The sequence below is a fragment of the Pan paniscus genome, chromosome 1 (assembly GCF_029289425.2).
Source record: "Pan paniscus chromosome 1, NHGRI_mPanPan1-v2.0_pri, whole genome shotgun sequence".
NCBI lineage: Eukaryota > Metazoa > Chordata > Mammalia > Primates > Hominidae > Pan > Pan paniscus.
Window position 1 is genome coordinate 102,819,527 of NC_073249.2, and position 6,000 is coordinate 102,825,526.

The window sequence follows — 6,000 nt, forward strand, 5'->3', positions numbered from 1 at the left end:
TGCAGAGCAAGACTCTATCTCAAAAAAAAAAAAAAAAAAAAAAAAAAGTAGGCTGGGCATGGTGGCTCATGCCTATAATCCTAGCATTTTGGGAGGCTAAGGTGGGAGGATCACCTGAGGTCAGGAGTTTGAGACCAGCCTGGGCAACATAGTAAGACCCTGTCACTACAAAAAATAAGAAACAATTACCTAAGCATGGTGGTGTATGCCAGTAGTCCAGAAATTCAAGATTACAGTGTGCTATGGCACCACTACACTCCATCCTGAGCAACAGACAAAGACCTTGTCTCTGAAAAAAAAGAAAAGAAAAAAATTATTATTAAAAGTAATAAGAATAGAAAACATAGGCTGTGTATGCTAGATTAACAAAACATTCCCCCTACAAAAGGGGGAAATTTCAATTTTCTATGAAGTTTGAAATCTATAATCATCTGGCATTATTTCCAGGCATGTAGAAAAAAATTCATTTGTCTTTTCATCTGGATTAGTTTGTCTCCATCAGTGTGTACATCAAAAGTACCTGGGGATTCTGTGGGTTTGGGGAACATTTTTTTGTTTGCTTGTTTGTTTGTTTTCAAAATATATGGTAGTATCCCACCACAAATCTATACTAAAATAAAATTTCGCAGTGTATGTCAAATAAATGTGCACTTTGAAAAATTCCCCAAGTAAAGTTTGAGATTGGCTCTTGATTCAGTGACACTAATATAAACACTTTCACTTACTTTTGAATTTTGTGGTGACCAATCTTAAGATTTGAAGCCTACACCTTCTTAACTTGGTCCATGGGGGCACAAAAGGAGAGAGAGTATAAATGCTGAGGATGACCTTAACAAAAGTGAACACAAAATTAAGAGATGTGAACCCAAAATAAAAGCAGCAAAGAACTCTGTCTTCCCTTGTCATCTTTAACTCTGCTCTATCTTGATTCTTCTCTGTGTTTTTCACAGGCTCTTCTTCCTATACCCACTCTGTAAAGTGATTTACCCCATAGCTCTCCACCCCTTTCACCTTGGATCTCTGGTCAGATAATCTCACCTTCCTCTATGGCTTCAAAGCCATATACATTTGACTTCTGAATTCATCTGCTAGGGCAGCCATAACAAAGTACCACAGACTGACTTGGGTGGCTTAAACAACAGAAATGTATTTTCTCACAGCTTTGGAGGCTGACAGTCCAAGAGAAGGTATTTGTGGCTTTGGTTTCTTCTGGGGCCTCTCTCCCTGGCTGGTAGATGGCTGTCTTTAGCCTGTGTCCTCATAGGACCTTTCCTCTGTGCTGGCACTTCTGGTGTCTCTTCCCCTTCTTACAAGGACATCAGTTCTGTAGAATTATGGGCCACCCTAATAACTCCATTTTAACTTATTACCTCTTAAAGACCCTAATATGGTTTGGCTCTGTTTCCCCATCCAAATCTCATGTTGAATTGTAATTCCCAGTGTTGAATGAGGGGCCTGGTAGGAGGTGATTGAATCATGGGGGGGCGGACTTCCACCTTCCTGTTCTTGTGATAGAGTTCTCACCAGATCTGGTTGTTTGAAAGTGTGTAGCACCTCCCACTTTGCTCTCGCTCTGTTCTGCTGGCCATGAGAAAATGTACCTGTTTCCCCTTTGCCTTCCGCCATGATTTTAAGTTTCCTAAGGCCTCCTCAGCCCTGCTTCTGCTACAACCTGCAGAATGGTGAGTCAATTAAACATCTTTTCTTCATAAATTACCCAGTCTCAGGTATGTCTTTATAGCAGTGTGAGAAGGGACTAATACAGAAAATTTGTACCAAATAGTGAGGCATTGCTATAATGAAACCTGAAAATGTGGAAGCAGCTTTGGAACTGAGTAATGTATAAAGGTTGGAGCAGTTTGGAGGGTTCAGAAGAAGATAGGAAGAGAGGGAAGGTTTGGAACTTCCTAGAGACTTGTTGAATGATTTTGACAAAAATGCTGACAGTAATATGGACAGAGATAGCCAAGCTGGTCTCAGATGGAGATGAGGGACTTACTGGGAACTGAAGTAAAGGTCGCTCTTGCTATACTTTAGTAAAGAGACTAGTGGCATTGTGGCCCTGTGCTAGAGATCTGTGGAACTTTGAACTTGAAAGAGATTATTTAGGGTATCTGGCAAAAGAAATTTCTAAGCAGCAAAGCATTCATGATGTGGCCTGGCTGCATCTAACAGCATAAACTAATATGCATGCACAAGGAGATAATCTGATACTGGAAATTACATTTAAAAGGGAAGCAGAGCATAAAAGTTTGGAAAATTTATACCCTGGCCATGTGGTAGAAAAGAAAAACCCATTTTCTGGGGAGAAATTTAAGCCAGCTGCAGAAATTTGCATAAGTAAAGAGGAGCCACATGCTAATAGCCAAGACCATGGGGAAATGCCTCCGAGGCATTTCCGAGACCTTTGCAGCCGCCCCTCCCATCACAGGTCTGGAAGCATAGGAGGGTTATATGGTTTCATGGGTCAGGCCCAGGGCCCTGCTACTCTGCGCAGCCTCAGGACATGGTTCCCTGCATCCTGGCTGCTCCAGCTCTAGCCATGGTTCAAAGGGCCCCAGATATGTCTTAGGCTGCTGCTCCAGAGGGTGAAAGTTGCAAGCCTCATGGCTTCCATGTAGTGTTAAGCCTGTGGGTACACAGAGGGCAAGAGTTGAGGCTTGGGAGCCTCCACCTAGATTTCAGAAGATGTATGGAAATGCCTGAATGTCCAGGCAGAAGACTGCTGTAGGGGCAGAGCCTTCAGGGAGAACCTCTACTGGTGCAGTATGGAGGGGAAATATGGTCTTGGAACCTCCACACAAAGTTCCCACTAGGGAATTGCCTAATGGAGCTTTGAGGAGAGGGCCACCATCCTCCAGACTCAGAATGGTAAATCCACCAACACCTTTAAGTTCCATTATTTTGGAGCTTTAAGACTTAATGACTGCCTTGCTGGGTTTCTGACTTGCATAGGGCCTGTATCCTCTATATTTTGGAATGGGAGCATTTACCCAATGCCTGTACCCCCCATTGTATCTGGGAAGTAACTAACTTGTTTTTGATTTTACAGGCTCATATTTGGAAGGGACTTAACCTTGTCTCAGAAGAAAATTTGGACATGGACTTTTGAGTTAATGCTGGAATGAATTAAGACTTTGGGGAACTGTTGGGAAGGCATAATTGTGTTTTGAAATGTAAGAAGGACATGAGATTTGGGAGGGGCTGGGGCAGAATAAAATGGTTTGGCTGTGTGTTCCCACCCAAATCTCATGTCTAACTGTAATTCCTAGAGTTGGGGGAGGGGCCTGGTGGGAGGTGACTGAATCCTGGGGGTTGACTTTCCCCTTGCTGTTCTCCTGATAGAGTTCTCGCAAGGTCTGGTTGTTAGAAAGTGTGTAGCGCCTCCCCCTTTGCTCTCTCTCTTTCCTGCCAGCCATGTGAAGATGTGTCTGCTTCTTCACCTTCCACCATGATTGTAAGTTTTCTAAAGCCTCCCCAGCCATGTTTCCTGTACAGCCTGCAGAACTGTGAATCAATTAAACCTCTTTTCTTCATAAATTATCCAGCCTCAGGTATGTCTTTATAGCAGTGTGAAAACAAACTAATGCAGACCCTGTTCCCAAATACAGTCACATTCTGAGGCACTGGGGGCTGGGAATTCAACATATGAATCTGGAGAGACATGGTTCAGAACGTAACAACTTCCAGTTATATAACTTTAATGCTACTTGATGACTGGCTCATATATTTGAAAAACTTTCACATGAAAAAGGGACAAGACAAGGACCAATGTGTGGAAGGTAAAAGCTGAAATTTTCAGCTGAACAAAAGGAAGACCTACGTGATAATGAGGGGGGTCTAGTTATTACGGGCTGCATTCCCTGATAGTGTGTCCCTGCCACAGGAAGGGCACAGCAGAGGCTGAGTGGACCACTATTGTGCCTGTCTTTGGGGAAATCCAGCATAAGCCTCCAAAATCCCTTTTCCTCTTTTAATTTGATGACATTAATGAAGGAATATGAGCTCACAGGGATTAAATCAAGATGATTAAAACAAAGAAGTAGAAAATATGATAACACGTCCACAGTGTGTCTACAAACATGGCATAATCAGATATGAGAAAAAGGATTTTTGTGAAATTTTAAAGTCACACCCTCCCTGATATGAGCAATACAATGGCAAGCAAGGTAGGAGAGGATGTGTTCTTTATCAAGAATGTGAGGCCTAGGGTAAAGCTGGCAGGTAAAGGTGGAGCAAGACCAACTAAGAAGCATCTTTCCCTGGAGAAAACTGTCACTCATCAAGAGGATGTCCATGGCAATCTAAGTGGAAATTTTCCCAAAGGGACTACAAATGTCAGAACCCAGGTGATTTGACATCAATGAATCTTCCTGAAAGCCCTTTGGGATGTCATCTGATGACATGAGTTAGCATTGGTGGACTAGGGTTGGAAGATCTGACTTGAGAGCCAATTTCTCTGTGTACACTAGTCAGCTGACCTAAGGTGTGTCATTGCCTTCTCTGAGTCTCAAGCTCCTCATCTGTAAAATAGAAAGAATATGGCCTTACCCTGACAGCATATTGTAAAAATTGATGAGATATGATTTAACTATAAATGTGCTATGAATTTAACCATGCAATTTAATTTATGTAACTGTGAATTGTAGATTATTATTTAAATATGTGGTATTAATATTATTGTCATGTTTTCATTTTGCCCAATGTGATTGTCAATACTGTGTGCTATAAATGTAAGTGAGCTCCTCATTAGATGCAGCATGAAAGATTCTGAGGGATGCCCTTTGATAATTTGATTCGCTCAAAAAGATACAGACTTCCTAGTCACAATGGGGAAAGTAATCCAGTGGAGGTATTCATATTCCAAAATACCACTGGGAGATACAAAGGAATAAAAAATTAAGAAATTCCATACATCAGAAGGACAAGAGCTCTTGAGGTTCTTTCAGTGGACAGTGGTTTTAGACTTCACTGTGCATTAGTTCTGTCCAAGATGCTTATTACAGATGAAGGCTCTCCTTCACTAGAAGCCCTCCCCATCACTACTCTTGATTGCATGGTTCAGTAGGACAATACTTTGAAAAACATTTCCCTGGTGAGTGAATTCAAACCCTCAGAAGAGGGATTCCATGCTTCATACAACACTATGGAGGCTTTGAAGTGTTTACCATACTTGGGTTCTATTGGCAATATCCAGGGGTGACTTGGAGTTTCCTTAAGGTTCCTCTCAAAATTTCCCATTTACTTAACTCCAAGATATGTCAAAATAAGCATTCAAGCTAGGTAAAAAATTGGTGCTTGTTAGACAAAGTCGCTTCAAGACAATGCCCTTGATCCTTCCTCCTCTCCAGGGTGCCACCCTAAACCCCTCTACCTAGAAATTTTGGATTTGCCAATTGCCCAGAAGGATGAAAGCCTCACAGTGCAATCATTGTCAAGTCCTGCTGAGCTGTGTGGGAGCTGGCTTATGTGGAACTGCCTGAGCTTCTCAGGGGCCTCCTCCTGGCACATCGAGCTCAGATGAAATGGAAGGCCTCAAAGCCCCACTCACCCCACCCTACCCACCTTCATTTATACCAGTTCACAGAAGAATAAGGAAAACAGACAAATACCGTATCTGGAAGATATCTCCAAAGACCTAAAGCCCTAAATAGGAAACTGAGAAATTTGTGGGAACCTTTAGAATTTTGATCTCTTCATACACACTGCTAGTCACTGTTACTGAGAAAGTAGCAAGACCAGCTTTTTCCATTCATTGTCATCTGCTCTTGACATGCTGGACTCACCTGCTGTGTCTCCAGATCATGTGCATGGCTGCATGCAGTCTAGGGTTCTCCACCAACAGGCAGATCCACCTCAATAAAGGAAATTACTTGAATCAGTGAGGGACAACTAACATCAGGTGACATTTTAAGGTAAACTCTTTTATGGCTATACTATTTCTGTCTTTACTAAGTATACTTGTAATCTGATCAGTAGAGTATAAGTAGCCTGCTCTCT

General features: G+C 42.1%; 1 long non-coding RNA gene across 1 annotated transcript in view; it reads left to right on the forward strand.

The window, feature by feature from the left end:
- The window catches only part of LOC134730758 (uncharacterized), a 29,501-nt gene extending 23,743 nt beyond the window's left edge, over positions 1–5,758 (forward strand). The window contains exon 3 of the long non-coding RNA XR_010112711.1: positions 3,053–5,758. This is a non-coding gene — a long non-coding RNA (uncharacterized LOC134730758). The remainder of the gene's footprint in view (positions 1–3,052) is intronic.
- Positions 5,759–6,000: the final 242 nt, after the last annotated feature.